The 16187-nt window shown below is 38.2% G+C and overlaps 1 protein-coding gene across 1 annotated transcript in view; it reads left to right on the top strand.

The window, feature by feature from the left end:
- The first annotated feature begins 1474 nt into the window (after positions 1-1474).
- The window catches only part of LOC146406137 (uncharacterized), an 872380-nt gene continuing 857667 nt past the window's right edge, over positions 1475-16187 (top strand). The window contains exon 1 of the mRNA XM_085016666.1: positions 1475-1547. The gene's annotated coding sequence lies outside the window, so the exon portion shown is untranslated. The remainder of the gene's footprint in view (positions 1548-16187) is intronic.

The following is a 16187-nucleotide window of genomic DNA, read 5'->3' as shown; positions in this document are numbered from 1 at the left end:
AGTCAACCCTCTCTCAGGGGCTAACCTTCTGGGAAGACTGTATTTTGGCTCCCGTCCTTGCTGGAGGGCCTCCTTGCCTGCTATGTCTCCAGCTTTCTGCAGATGCTGCCTCTTCATCCTCTGTTTGACTTACCTCATATTCCTGGGTAACAAATTCTCTGTATTAAATGTCCTCTGTTGAAGTGCATAGAGTAGTGACGAGTATCAAATATTTTGTGCATAGCACTTTTTGATGAGTACAGACCATATTCTAGATCTGAAGAAAAGGACTTTCTAAAGAGGTTCTACCTTTGTCAGAACATTTTGAGCGATTTTATTTCTGTACCTTTAGTCTTCCTTTTTTTTCCTTATTGCATCTTCATCAACCCTTGCTGCCCTGTCCTCAAAATGCTCTTACGCTATGTTGCTTTTATTTACCTTTTCTGAAATATTACGTCTTGATTATGTGTCCCACTGATGCTAATGTTTATTTTAGTTGCCTGGGGCTTCGGTGATCTGCTTCTGGCCTTGCTGATCTCTGGTTGTAGTCATCTTTCACCTTTAGTATTCTCAGTGATGGTATTCATATTCAGCTGAAAGCTTTCCTGCCTCTCTACAGAGCATAAGTTTGAGCATAATAAAAAAAAACAAAAACAAAAAAACAAAGTGCCACTTTGTGACCTTATGAGTAACTAGGGGAAAACTTGCCTACTGGGATTTCTTATTTTATAATCTGTTTGGCAGCCGTTCTAATGACTATCGTCATGTCAGAACAGAAAGAACCTAGGGCAAGCCAGGGGAAGACTTGAGTTGTTTTTCTGGCACGTCTCTAAACTGATAGAACATGCACGAAGGAGGGAAAGAGAAAAAAAGAATAACAGTACCTTCCCTTCTTGCTTCACTGGATTGTTCGGAAGGCCAAAAATAGTTTAATAGTATAATAATATTAAAAGTCAGCAGCTTGATTTAAATTTACTATTAAAATTTTAAATGGATTCTGTAAAGTGGTAATAATTCCACATGAGAGAATTCAGGCTGAGGAAAGTCAAGGGACTTCTTCCATGGTCATGTAATAGAAAAATACGTGGATATGGAACATCTGGATTTCCAACCCATTGCCTTCTCTTCCATTCTCATGTTCTTTCCCTTGTACCTAGCTGGCTTTGGATGTGAAAAGATATTCATCAAATTGTGTTAGGGTAAAAAATAATATCCTGTGCTATAGAAATTCTGGAGCAGAGCAGTAGACATCATCATCCTTCTTTGAATTAAGGCTGTCATATACCAGAGAAAATAACCAGCAGATTAATTGTTCTCTCTAAACAGCTGACATACTTAACAACCTTCTGAGCTCTTTCCTTTGAGGGGAGCATTTAATTTTTTAATAATCTATGTTCCCATCACCTTCGTTGGCTCTACAGCCTTTCTTCTTGGATCTTTAGCAACAGACCCTGGTGGGAGCAGGAAGCCATTTGTGCTCTCAAGCCCGCACACAGCTCTGCAGCGCTGTGAACAAAGAGTGAGGCATGCAGTAAACAGCTCGAGGTGACAGTTCTCTGCAAATCAAGGTAATCTGGCTGTCAGCTGTTTGCTTTAAATTTCTACGAAATGCATTGGCTTAAGTTTTGCTTTTGTTCTATCACAGAAAGGATGCAAAGAACTTTAAGACACATGAAAACAGACATTTAAATCTTTTTCCATATTTTTTGTTGCCTTCTGAGCGCTCTGAAAATATGTTGCATTTTTGCCACACTTAAACTGTCATTCTATTCGCTCCCTGTTATGTTTATTGCCACTCATTCAGATTATAGTTTCAAACTGAAGTATACCACACTGATAGTTTGTAGACATGAAAAGAAGGAATATTTCTGCCCTGCCCCGGTATTTGACATTGTTAAATTCTCATTCCACATGTCTTTCTTTTTTGAATGTGCAGAGAAATTAAGATGACCTTTTAGCACAAAATTATGAAAGAGATTATGAGTTCATCAATGTGTGCTGTCAAAAAACACCTGCCTATTTTATGGCAATAAAGAGCAGCCTAGCTGTCAGCTTAACCTTAATAAGCACACTGCTTACTGCTTCATTTTGCTGGGAAGACCAGCAGCTGTAGCTTCTAGGGCTCCACAATAATGTTGATTTCACTGGGACATTTATTTTACTAATGAGAAAATTGCAAGTCATTTGACTACATTTCTATTTCTTTTGTCCTTTTTTGTAATTAAGTGAGAAGTGGAGAAACATAATCACTATGATTTTTTCAGTCCTATTAATTGCTAGGAATTTCGTCAGCAATTTGGTCCTTATATTTTTATGCAGTAAAGCTCTTCTGGAGGGGTGTGAAGTGGACAGTGGAAGAGAGCTTTGGGGCGCAGACAATCTACTGTCTAATTCCTTTGAATTGTCCTGCCTATGCCATTACTCCACCTAGACAGACAGATCTTGTACATTTTGATTTATGTTTCCGGGTAACCATAGTAATGACCGATGTTCTGGTGTTCATTGGCCAGTCCTAGGCAATGTGATGGCAGATCTTGCCTGGAACAGTCTATTTCCAGCTGCTGCCCTGGCAATAGAGAAATGAAAAGAGGCAGTGGTAATGTAGAAGGGCAGAGCAAAACTAGCAAGAAACTGGGAGTCATTTCTGAAGTGACTGTTCAGAGTCAAAGCAGGCACTGACCAGGAGCTGATAGTAGTCTAGCACAGGGGTTAGCAAGCTATTTCTATAAAGGGCCAGATAGTAAAAATGTTAGGCTTTTCGGCCCTGTGCTCTCTGTTGCAACTATCTGCTTTGTCATATTTGTGTTAAAACACACACACACATACACACACAAAACCCTGCCAGTACGTAATACACAAATGAAATGAACATGCCTTTGGCAATGAGCAGACTTCAGGCTTATGCTTTTGTTAAATAACTGTAAATTTAGATGACTTGTAAGGTATGGGAGCGATGAGAACGGTGCCTGATTAACTTGTTATAGTTCCCTCCCCCAAGTAATTTGAGTGGAGATTTGGCAGTAATTTGTACCATATCTTTTTTTTTTTTTTTCAGAGAGAATTACTTTTATTTAATTATATAATATTCAGATCTTAGTGTTTCTTTTCTTTTTTTTTTTTTTTTGTACTATATCTTAAAGCCTGAGTGACCAGGATCCTTAGAACAATATCAAAGTTACAGGCATTGATTTTTAGAGTATCCTATTTATAACACATCTATTGATATGTAATTACTTCCTAAATGATTTTCCAACCTTTAGTCCCTGTCTTCCTGATGTCTCAGATTGTTTCCAGAATTTGAGAACTGTCTGACTTAACCTTTAATATCTCTTCATCACTTACGGAATAAAGTATTATTTCTTTAGCCTGTCACTCAAGACTTCTACAGCTTGAGCCCGACGTGTCTTATAGTTTTATCTCTAGCTTCTCCCATATCTTAAGTTCTTGCTGTAAAATTATTGCTGCCACACCCCTGGGTAGAGCCTCACCTGTCCACCTATCAGCTGTTATTATCGGGATTCCTCCGTACCTGCTACTTTATCTACTTGTGAGAAGTCTACTTGTATCTTGATTTCCAAAGAAGGTAATGATACCACAGTGCCTTATATAATTATAACTAATTACTGAGAAAATACTAGGAAACTTTTCTTCGAAAATATGTAAAAAATTAAGGCTTCTATTTAATAATAAAACTGGAGAGCTCCAAATTATAGCAATTTAGAGTGTCAAATTTGGCCCAATGAGCTCAGAAGGTGTAATAAAGATCATACTGATTTCTGCAAATTGCACAGTTTTTAATCTGTTAACACTTTCCTGGTGTGAAACCACCCCGTCATGAGGACTAACTCTCAAGTTATTCAAACTGGAATGATGCAATAGTATTGGTATTTGCAGTTTAAATAATAATAACAATAATTATAACATCTAGATATAGCTGTATTGAGTAGCAGTAGTGCGAAGACCTAGGAACACACAGACCTTTGAGGAAGTCTCAGTTTATTTCTGCAAAATAAATCTGAGTCAGTGAGGAAATCTGTCTTCTTCTCTCCCCACTCCTAAATAGCTTAAACAAACAAAGTAATCCCAAAGAGAACATGTTATCATTGAACTACAGTGTCTCTTATAACACATAGTATCCCTTCCTACTTAACTAATGTAATTTTGATTTTTTTCAATCCATTTATCACTCCTCGGAGTCACTACTGAAGTCAGATACCAGTATTATTAAACCAATAATAATCTTTGTGGGGCATTCCTGCCCATTAAAAATTGTAGTCCATAGCATAGTAGAAATTAGGACCCAAGTTGTATTTGTTTCCTCCTCCTTTCAGAGGTTTCTGAGAAGGACAATATCTATTTTGTTGTAAGTAAATGAACATTTATGTACAGGGACTAGAAAAATATATGCAGATCATCTAGGATATACTCAAGATCACATACATAGAAATATTTTTCAACAATCCAAAGCAGCTATAATAAAACAAGAAAACAGTTCTCCCTATTTCTACATTCATTCTGATCAATACAATTGCTGTCATAAAGCTAAGTTTACTTTGGACTTTCAATATCCAGGGCCTTAGCCTGTGTACTTGCATTCCTAGAAGACCCTGGTAGCTTTGGTCAAAGGATGCATGTTGCTTTGACTCTTGGGTTCTTGGAAATGTTTTTTAAGATCTGCTGCCATCCCTCTGAAGCTAATAAGTACAGATGAAAAGCCAAGGATGCTGTGGCTCTGAGTCTCACAATTGAAGAGTACCGGTCTACATCATTTTGCTGGCAGGACTTGAATCAGAGGTCAGAAATCTGTATAAAATAACTTTGTTGTTCAGAAACTAAAGGTGTATTATGTAGTTGTATTTCTGCCAAACAGGGAAAACCAAGAGCAAATTTGGAAGGAGATGGTGAAGTAAAGAAAGGACAAATTGTTGAGCATGATAAGTTAGTAAGCATCAAGTCACCAGGGAGAAGAACTGAGGGAGGAGTGGGAAGGGGTGAGGAGAACTGAAAAACATGAAATGGGTGAGGATAGGAGGGTGGTAGGATGCCCAGTGAAGTTTAAGTTTTTGTCTATCTCACAAGAGATAGGTTTTTTTCCTGCATACAGAATGGTGAAACATCAATACCCCAGCTATTGTTCCCTAGACACAATGCAATTGGTTCAACTTTTGTCCATGTTACCTATTGCCAATCAACTATAAAAGACTGTCACGAGCCCTCTGCATGATTTAATGTGACTCTCTGCCTCAAAATTTCTGCCACAATTCTGCACTGAGGATAGTGACTATAACACATAGAAATGATAAAAGTTCTTGCTTTCCAGTAATTTCCCTCATTTTGGAAATGCATGTTACTTAGACAAGAATGAAACTAATCATTTTTTATATAAGTACTTGTTATATTTAAAAAAAGAAATAGAGTTCATTTTATTCCATGCTGTACATTTAATTTACCTAACTACAAAGTTTGCCTTATTTTTTTTTCAGACGTAGGCATTTTTTAAAAATTTTATTGTTATTTCCCCAATACATTTTTTTCCTATGCGTGAACCAGTTACACAGACATGTATACATTCTTTTTGCTCCTATTATCATGCTCCATTATAAGTGGCTAAACATAGTTCTCAGTGCTACACAGCAGGATCTCATGGATAATCCATTCCAAAAGCAATAGTTTGCATCACTTAACCCCAAGCTCCCAATCCATTCCACTCCAGCCTCCTCCCCCTTGGCAACCGAAAGTTTATTATTCTCCAAGTACATAATTTTCTGTGGGAAGATTCATTTGTGCCATATATTAGATTCCAGATATAAGTGATATCATATGGTATTTGTCTTTCTCTTTCTGACTTACTTCACTCAGTATGAGAGTCTCTAGTTCCATCCATGTTGCTGCAAATGGCATTATGTCATTCTTTTTTATGGCTGAGTAGTATTCCATTGTGTATATATACCACATTTTCCTAATCCAATCATCTGTCGATGGACATTTGGGTTGTTTCCATGTCTTGGCTATTGTGAATAGTGCTGCAATGAACATGTGGGTGCATGTGTCTTTTTTAAGGAAAGTTTTGTCTGGATATATGCCCAAGAGTGGGGTTGCTGGGTCATATGGTAGTTCTATGTATAGATTTCTAAGAGTATCTCTATATTCTTTTCCATAGTGGTTGTACTAACAGTGCAGGAGGGTTCCCTTTTCTCCACACCCCCCTCCAGCATTTGTTATTTGTGGACTTAATTATGATGGCCATTCGGACTGGTGTGAGGAGGTATCTCATGGTAGTTGTGATTTGCATTTCTCTAATAATCAGGGATGTTGAGCATTTTTTCATGTGCTTGTTGGCCATGTGTATATCTTCGTTGGAGAAATGTCTATTCAAGTCTCTTGCCCATTTTTCAATTGGATTGTTTGTTTTTTTGCTGTTGAGTTGTATCAATTGCCTGTATAGTTTAGAGATTAGGCCCTTCTCAGTTGCATTATTTGAAATGATTTTCTCCCATTCTGTAAGTTGTCTTTTTGTTTTTGTTTTTGTTTTTTTTTTGTTATGAAAAAGCTTGTCAGTTTGATTAGCTCCCATTGGTTTATTTTTGCTCTTATTTCTATTGCTTTGGGAGATGGACCTGAGAAAACATTGTAAGGTTGATGTCAGAGAATATTTTGCCTATGTTCTCTTCCAGGAGTTTGATGGTATCTTGTCTTACATTTAAGTCTTAAGCCATTTTGAGTTTATTTTTGTTCATGGTGTGAGGGTGTGTTCTAGTTTCATTGATTTGCAGGCAGCTGTCAAGGTTTCCAAGCAACACTTCCTGAAGAGACCGTCTTTTTTCCTATTTTATGTTTTTGCCTCCTTTGTCAAAGATTAATTGATCATAAATGTCTGTGTGTATTTCTGGGTTCTTTATTCTGTTCCATTAGTCTCTATGTCTGTTTTGGTACAAGTACCACACTGTCTTGATGACTGTGGCTTTGTAATATTGTCTGAAGTCTGGGAGAGTTATAACTCCTGCTTGGTTTTTGTTCCTCAGGATTGCTTTGGCAATTCTGGGTCTTTTGTGGTTCCATATAAATTTTTGGATTGCTTGTTCTAGTTTTGTGAAAAATGTCATTGAGAATTTGATAGGGGTCGCATTGAAACTGTAGATCACTTTGGGTAGTATGGCCATTTTTACAATAAGAATTTTTCCAATCCAGGAACATGGAATATCTTTCCATTTCTTTACATCTTCTTTAATTTCCTTGATTAATGTTTTATAGTTCTCAGCATATGTCTTTTACCTCCTTGGTCAGGTGTATGCCCAGGTATTGGATTTTTTGGGGGTGCAATTTTAAAAGGTATTCTATTTTTGTATTCCTTTTCTAATATTTCATTGTTAGTATACAGAAATGCAACTGATTTCTGAATGTATATCTTGTATTCTGCTACTTTTCTGAATTTTTTGATCAATTCAAGTAGTTTTGGGGATGAGTCCTTAGGGTTTTCTATGTATAGTATCATGTCATCTGCATACAATGACAGTTTTACTACTTCTCTTCCTATTTGGATGCCTTTTATTTCTTTTGTTTGTCTGATTGCTGTGACTAGGACTTCCAATACTATGTTGAATAACAGTGGTGAGAGTGGGCATCCTTGTCTTGTTCCAGATTTTAGTGGGAAGGTTTTTAGCTTTTCCCCCATTGACTATTATATTTGCTGTGGGTTTGTCATAAATAGATTTGATAATGTTAAGGAATGTTCCCTCTATACCCACTTTGGTAAGGGCTTGACCATGAATGGAAGTGGTACTTTGTCAAATGCTTTTTCTGTATCAGTTGAGATTATCATGTGTTTTTTTACTTTCCTTTTTTCAATGTGGTGTATGACATTGATTGATTTGCATGTGTTGAACCATCCTTGTACATCAGGGATGAATCCCATCTGGTCATGGTGTATAATTTTTTTGATATGTTGTTGCATTCGGCTGGCTAAAATTTTGTTGAGAATTTTTGCATGTATATTCATGAGAGATATTGGCCTATAGTTTTCTTTTTTTGGTGGTATCTTTGATTTTGGAACTAGGGTGATTATGGCATCATAGAATGTCTTTGGGAGTGTTCCTTCTTCTTTGACCTTTTGAAAAAGTTTAAGGAGGATGGGTACAAATTCCTCTTTTATGTTTGGTAGAATTCGCTTGTGAAGCCATCTGGTCCTGGACTTTTATTTGTAAGGAGTATTTTTATGACATATTCAATTTCATTTCTAGTGATAGGTCTGTTCAGTTGATCTAGTTCTTCTTGATTCAGTTTTGGCAGGCTTTAAGTCTCTAGAAAGTTGTCCATTTCTTCGAGGTTGTCAAATTTGTCAGTGTACAATTATTCACAGTATTCTCTCATGGTTTTTTGTATTTCTGTCATATCAGTTGTGACTTCTTTTTCATTTCTGATTTTTTTACTTGAGATTTTTCACTCCTCTTCTTGGTGAGTCTAGCCAGAGGTTTGTCAATTTTGTTTACCTTTTCAAAGAACCAGCTCTTGGTTTTTATTGATTTTTTTTTTATTGATTTCCTCTTTGATCTTTATGATTTTCTTCCTTCTACTGACTTTGTTTTGTTTTTTCTTTTTTTTCTAATTCATTTAGGTGGTGGCTTAAGCTGTTGCTTTGAGATTTTTCTTCTTTTTTTGAGGAAGGCCTATATTGCTATGAATTTCCCCCTGAGCACTGATTTTGCAGCATCCCATAGGTTTTGAGTGGATGTGTCTTCATTATCATTTGTCTAGAGGTATTTTTTAATTTCCTTCTTGATTTCCTCATTGACCCATTGGTTTTTTGGTAGCATGTTGTTTAGTCTCCATGTAGTCAGTTTTTTTCTCATTTCTTTTCCTGTGGTTGATTTCTAGTTTCATGCCTTTGTGGTCAGAGAAGATACTTGAAATAATTTCTATACTCTTAAATTTGTTAAGGTTAGCTTTGTGCCCTAGGGTGTGATCAATCCTCGAGAATATTCCATGTGCACTTGAGAAGAATATCTATTCTGATTTTTTGAATGCAATGTCCTGAAAATGTCAATTAAGTATAACTTTTCTACTGTGTCCTTTAGGATCTCTATTTCCTTATTGATTTTCTGTCTAGAGGATCTGTCCATTGATATGGGTGGGGTGTTAAAGTCTCCTAGTATGATTGTATTCCCATCATTTTCTCCTTTTATGTCTATTAGTATTTGTTGTAGGCATCTGAGTGCTTCTAAATTAGGAGCATATGTATTGATGATTGTAACCTCCTCTTCTTGAATGGATCCTTTAACCATTAAATAGTGTCCTTCTTTGTCTGTCTTTATGGCCTTTGTTTTAAAGTCTATTTTGTCTGATATGAGTATTGCAACTCCTGCTTTCCTGTCTTGTCCATTGGCACGAAATGTCTTTTCCCACCCCTTCACTTTCAATCTATATGTGTCTTTTGCCCTAAGGTGAGTTTCTTGTAGACGGATTGAAGGTTTTTGCTTTTTTATCCAATCTGCCACTCTGTATCTTTTGATTGGAACATTCAGTCCTTTGACATTTAAGGTGATTGTTGATAGATATGTATTTATTTCCATTTTAGATCTTGTTTTCCAGTTGATTCTATGTTTCTTTTCTGTTCTTTTTTGGGTTGGATGGTTTCCATTTATTTTATGCATGAGTACTTTTCTTTTCAGTTTTTGTGAATGTAATGTTCCGTTTTGATTTGCGGTTGCCCTGTTTTTTAAGTACTTTAGCCCCTTCCTATATCTGCTTGCTTTAGCCTGATAGTCATACAGGCACAAAAACATCATTAAAATAAAAAAAGCATCTATATTTTCTTACTTTCCTTCCCCACATTGTATGATTTTTGGTCTTTTTTTTTTTTCTTTTCTACATCTTCATGTTTAGATCTGTGTGCTGGCTATTTAAGTGACTGCTTTCCACTTGTGGTTTCCTCCATCCTAATTCTTCTTCTTTTTTTTTAATTTAGAGAAGTCCCTTCACTATTTCTCTTAAAATGGGTTTAGTATTGCTGTACTCTTTTAGCTTTTGTTTGTTGGAGAAATTCTTTATTTCCCTTTCTATTTTAAGCAATATTCTTGCTGGATAGAGTATTCTAGATTGCAAATTTTTTCCATTTAGCACTTTAAATATATCTTTCCATGCCCTCTGGCCTGTAGTGTTTCTGTAGAGAAATCAGCTGGTAGCCTTATGGGGGTTTCCTTATAATTAATGCTTTGCTTTTCTCTTGCTGCCTTTAGAATCCACTCTTTAACTTTTGCCATTTTTATTATAATATGTATTGATGTGGGCTTGTTTGGGACCCTCTGTGTTTCCTGTATCTTGATATTAGTATCCTTTAGATTTGGAAGTTTTTCAGCCATAATTTATTCAAATATATTTTCAGTCCCCTTTTCTTATTGTTTTCCTTCTGGAATTCCTATCATGTGTAGTTTGGCCTGCTTTACATTATTCCATAGGTCTCTTACACTGCTTTCATGTTTTTTCATTTGGTTTTATGGCTGCCATCCTGATTGGGTGACTTCCATTATTTTATCTTCCACAGCACTAATTTTTCCTCTGCATTATTCATTTTGCTCTTTATTGCCTTTAGCTCAGTTTGAATCTCTGCAAGTGAATTTTCTATTTTTTCTTGGCTCCTCCTTATAGTTTCTAGTCCCTGTTCATATTCTCTCTTAATTCCTTCAGTATTTTCAATACCTCCCTTTTGAACTCAATGTCTATCAGACTGCAGAGGTCTGTTTCATTGTTGACTGCTTTAGGTGAATTCTTCTGTTCCTTTAACTGGGAATCGTTTCTGAGCTTCTTCATCTTGCTTGTGTTTTTCTTTTTCTATGGGTTTGGGGAAGCCAAACTGTAGTCTTGTAAGGCTTCTAGGCATGAATACCTCTTTGTATTTTGGGGGTGTTATTTATTTTTGGTGTGGGAGTTTGAATTTTTGCTGTCTCTTTCTTCAGTGTGAGCAGGCTGTTATTCCCAAGATTCTCTGTGTATTTTCAGGGAAAAGGAGGCAATGGGTAGGGCCAGCAGTCAGTGCCTGGTCGTTGGGCTCTCAACAGCAGCAAGGACCAGCAGGAAGGTTGCACAGGCTGCTCCTAGTTGCAAGACCCTGGGAAGTGGTAATACGCTTTAGGCAGATCTTCAAGGTGACCAGAGCATTTGGCAGAAGCAGCAGCAGGATGCATGAGTTACCAGGGGAGTGAGAGCAACAAAAGCTTATGTTTGATTGCAATGACCTCCTCTGAGGTGATTGGAACCGAAGGTGGTGCCTGTTCAGGGACCCCTAGTGGGAGCAGGCCATGACTATCTCTAGAGTCAGTGATAACTGTGGTGATTTGCACCTACCACCTGTAGACCATGCATGAAGCAACCTGTCTCACTTATCTCCCATAGGAGGTGCTGTACAGGCTGTTTCTATTTGCAGGATCCTGGGAAGTGACAGAGATCAGGCATGTGGGTATTCCCCGAAATGTTTTGCAGTGGCAGCAGCAGGGCGGGTGTGTTCTCAGGGGTGTGAGAGCACCAACAGGTGGTGTTCGGTCACAATGCCCTCCTCTGTGGTGCCCTTGAGGTGAATGGGGCTGCAAGTGGTGTCTGTTCACAGACCCCTAGTGGTGGTGAGCCACTCCCACCTCTGGAGCCAGAGATAAAGGTGGTGGTTTGCCCCTGTTTCCTGTAGACCATGCCTGAAGCACCTCATCCTGCTTTGCCCCCACACAGGAGGTGCTACACAAGCTACTTCTAGTTGCTATTCCTGGGAAGGGACGGTGATCAAGCATATGGGTACTTCCCAGAGTGTTTGGCAGTTGCAGCAGTATGGCTGGTGTGCTCCCAGGGGAGTGAGAGCAACCACACGTGGTGTTCTGTCACAATGTCCTTCTCTGTGATGCCCTCTGGGGTGGTTGGGGCTGCAAGTGATTTTTGTTCTGGTATGCCCAGTGGCAGTGGGCCACACCTACCTCTAGAATCACGGATAACTGTGGCAGTTTGCCCCTGCCACCTGCAGACCACGTAAGAAACACCCTGTCCCACTTAGCCCATGCAGAATGTGCTGCACCAGCTGCTCCTAGTTTTGGGGTCTTGGGAAGGGACAGTGACCAAGTGTGCGGGTGCTGCCCAGAGCAATTTGCAGTGGTAGGGGAGTGAGAGCAACAGCGTATGGTGCTTGGTTGCAGTGCCCTCTTTTTCTTTTTTGCCAACCCCTGGTGGCAAGCCACACCTCCTTCTGGCCTCTGAGATGACTGCTGCAGTCTGTCCCTGCCACCTGTAGGTCATGCAAGAGGTACCACATCACATTTAGCCCTTTGATGCCCTTAGCCCACACAAGAGGTGTCTAGCCACCTGCAGCTTGCACAAGGAGCACCCAATCTCTCCTAAATGAGCAAGAGCCTTCTTGCTGCCAGTAGCCTGCACCAGAGCCTCCCCCGAGAGCCCTGTGGTCATTCACACACTCCTGTGCAGGGAGTTTCCTATGGCATCCGCCCCTCCTCCTCTTGCCCTTCCCAACAATGGCATTTTGCCTCTCCTGTGGGTCTGGACCTTCTCCTGGGTTCCCTCTCTTGTGGTGTTCCCCTCCTCAGCTCATGGCGTACCACTTCCCTGCCAGTGGCGCACTGTTCCTTAGCCCCTCATGCTGTCCCCACACAGCCAGCCCCAGTCCTCTCCCTGGGACTGACCTCTGGAGTGGAGCCTGTGTCTCAGTGACCAGCCTCCACCCTAGCATCTTGCTGTGGTGTCCAGGCCAGTGGTTCACTTGATCTGTGTGGCTCTCACTCTGCTTTGCTGTTCTCAGTCCAGGTGCTGTGCTTTTCTAAGAGACTTCGAGGTCTTGCTGACTTGGCTGATCTTTCCGTCACTTAGGTGGCTTCTCAGGATGTGGGTTCCTTTTCTCTTTCCCAGGTCCCTCTTGGGAATGCTAGTCCCATCCTGATTCCTTTTCTCTCTCTCTCTCTCTCTTTTTCTTTTGTTCTACCCAGTTATGTCAAGAGTTTCTTGCCCTTTTTTGAGGTTTAAGTTCTTCTGCCAGCATTCAGTTGATGTTCTGTGTGAGTTGTTTTACATGTAGATGTGTTTTTTTGACATGTTTATGGGAGAAGGTGAATTCAACTTCTTACTCCTCTGCCTTCTTGCTCCACCCCTCTAATAATCATTTTAACATTCTTCCTTTAGCTTTCAGTTTAGCCTATTAAGCATGTAATATGTATGTACTCTTCAAGGTCTCTGGGTATAAAAGATAGAAAGCTAGGAATGTTTCCTTAAAGGAGTGTTATGAAACAAACTCACAAATAACTAAGAACACTGGATACAATGGTAAGAACTGTAAAAAAAAAAGATAGGTTATAGGATATTAATAGAGGGGAAAAAGTTACAGCTATTTGCTGTCAATCAGAAAGCTTCATGAATGTAGTGCCATTTGAACTGAACCATGAAAGATGGCTTGGATGGTTATTTTTTGTTTTTATTTTTTAAAGGCAAAAATTGGGAGAGAGAAGGCATTCTTTTTTACATAGTTCCTTCACCTAGAATGTGGACATGGAAAGCTGTTGAATTAGGAGATTTCAGTAAATTATACAAATTCACTAGATCATTGGATATATAAGAAAATGTTGGGATAGGGTATTGGCCCAAAGTTTGGTAACTAACTTATCCAAAGCCTTAGATAGCAAGCTTTGAAACCCAGATGTGATCTTAAGTTTTATATGTGTCTGCTTGCCCTTTTTTGACCTGAAAATGGTGAAAAGATGACATCTCTTGGAGGTAGGAGTTGCTGGGATGTCAGAATCTCCTACTGTTGGACTTTTTTAGCCCCAGCTGGCTGCTAACACAGTTAACAAGGATAGAAGACAATAAATGTCAGCTGTACTTGACAGATACGACATATTACTGATCAACAGTAGCTATTGATACCAGATGGCAGGGTCCCCATGAAATATTATTGTCAGAAAACTTCAAATAGCTTATTTCTTCCAGGCTTCTTGGAAGGAGATTTTGTCATGTTCTATTGGGATGTCACTTTACACAAATTAAATAGAATATAGACAAAAATATTCCTCAAAGTGCTCTTTAAGAGAAATACATAGGGAAATGGGAATGAGTATTTGAATCCCCAAATATCAGCAGGTAAACTCCTTAAAAGGAGTTGAAATTTTCCCTCAATGTCTCAGAAAACCTGCTGAAGTTGACATTCCAGAGGAACAAGAATGTGCTTCCATTCAGGAATAGGAAGACCCTGTTGGATGAAAAAGATTCTTTCTCAAAGTCACAGTAACAGTCAGATTGTTCTATGGATCACTGCAAAGTAAACCTAAAAGTTTCTTGAGGATGAAGATGGTACAAAATAGAACAAAGGGGGCCATGTAAATCGCTAATAGAGCAAGACTGCATTGAGAGCCAGTTGTGATACTGGTGGAGAAAGATCCTTTTACTTGCCCAGAAAAAGTAGGCAAAACTTACTTGAAACCGGGAATGTGAGGATAGTGTTTCTTTTTTAAATTTTGGTAATCACCCCGAAGCATATTAAGAGAACCAGAAATAAAAATGTAATCTCTGTCTCCTGGGGAAAAAAAAAGGTAGATGAGGCTTGGGCTCTAAATCTGGAGGAAAGGTTGCTTGAATTTGGGATGATGAGTGAAGTAGAGGGGGAATGAAGAGAAAAAAACTGCACTGAGAGCTCAGAGTTCTAAGGGTAATCCTTGAGTACAAAGCCACCATCTGTCCTTCACAATAAGAGTCTAGAGAGACCAGAAACTCCTTCCTATATAAATAAACCTCCTAAAAAATATGAACTAGAAAGCAATTGCCTTAAAAAAAAGAATAATAACAAAAGAGCAAGAGAAATTGGCACCATATCTACATAATTATACCGTAAAGCAAAGGAGCAAAGTAATGGGAAAACACAAATGGCCAAGTATCCTCATAATCCTGTTGTCATAAAGCAATTGACAGTTGTTGATAATTGTGAGCAAACATATAGAAAAGAATTTTAAAGAGTAACTTTGAAACAATTTTCAATATAAAATATATGAAGAAGAGGTGAGAGCTTGGGGAAGACATGGTGAAACAACCGAAGATGGAATATGAGCTTTTAGGAAAAAATGAAATAAAAGTGAATTATCATATAAATCAAAATTATAAGAATAAATAAAAGTCACTGCTAAAAACATTGTCATGGAGGACAATATTGAAAAGAGCAAGAACTGAAGAAAGAATTTTGGACATGGATTTTAGGTCAAAAGAGTGAACATAAGGCACAATGATGTCTCTAACAAGAGAACTGAAATGATGGAACAAGCTTGTGTTCAAACATATCTTTCAGAGATTAAAATTAAACATGATGGGTTGGTGAGTTATTTTGCAAAGATAACAAGTTTATTTTAAAAAGTGATAATTGTTTGATGGGAGAGGAGGTACGTGAGTTAAACCTTAATATAGCATAGGAGAAAAAAATCTAGAAGTGATAAATCAGGAAGATAGTTGATGTTGATTTCATATAGCTATGCTGACCAATACAGAAGTGGGAGTCATATATGACGATTTAAAGTTAATGAAAATAGATGTTAAGTTTCAGATCTTAAGTCATGCTAGCTACATGTGACAAATGCCAATCACATTAAACAGTACATACAGACTATCTGTAATCACAGAATCACAGAATGGTGCATGCCATGGCATGGATGAATCTTGAGAACATTATGCAAGGTGAAATAGGCCAGTCACAAAAGGACAAATAATATATAATTCCACTTATATGAGGCACCTAGAGTAGTCAAATTCATAGAAGCAGAAAGTAGAATCTTGGTTGCTAAGGCATTCTGTTCTAGGGAGAATGGAATGGGAGTTTCAGTTTTTCAGAATGAAAAGAGTTCTGGAGTTGAATGGTGGTGATGGTTTTACAACAATGTACTTAATGCCTATATATAAGAATGGTTACAATGGTACAGGTGTATTTTAACAATTAAAAAAAAATACGCAAAGCCAAAATACAAATATAATCTACAAATTAAAATTCCTTGGCATGTTTAGGGACAATTTACACAGAATATCAATCAAATATAAATAAAACATCTTTGTAAAGTTAGTGGATTTCAAATAATTTTGGAGGTATCTGGGCCAAAAGAACCAATTGCCTAATAAGGGAGTGTATCAGGCTAGCCTCAGACTCGTTCAAAAACTGAACATAGCAAATAAAATGTCTACAGAGTTCTGAGGGGAAAAAA

The sequence above is a fragment of the Sus scrofa genome, chromosome 1 (assembly GCF_054392235.1).
Source record: "Sus scrofa isolate SSC_HxYL_T2T_F1_AM1 chromosome 1, Sscrofa_HxYL_maternal_Yorkshire_Landrace_v2.0, whole genome shotgun sequence".
Lineage (NCBI taxonomy): Eukaryota > Metazoa > Chordata > Mammalia > Artiodactyla > Suidae > Sus > Sus scrofa.
This window is presented reverse-complemented; position numbering and strand designations above follow the sequence as displayed.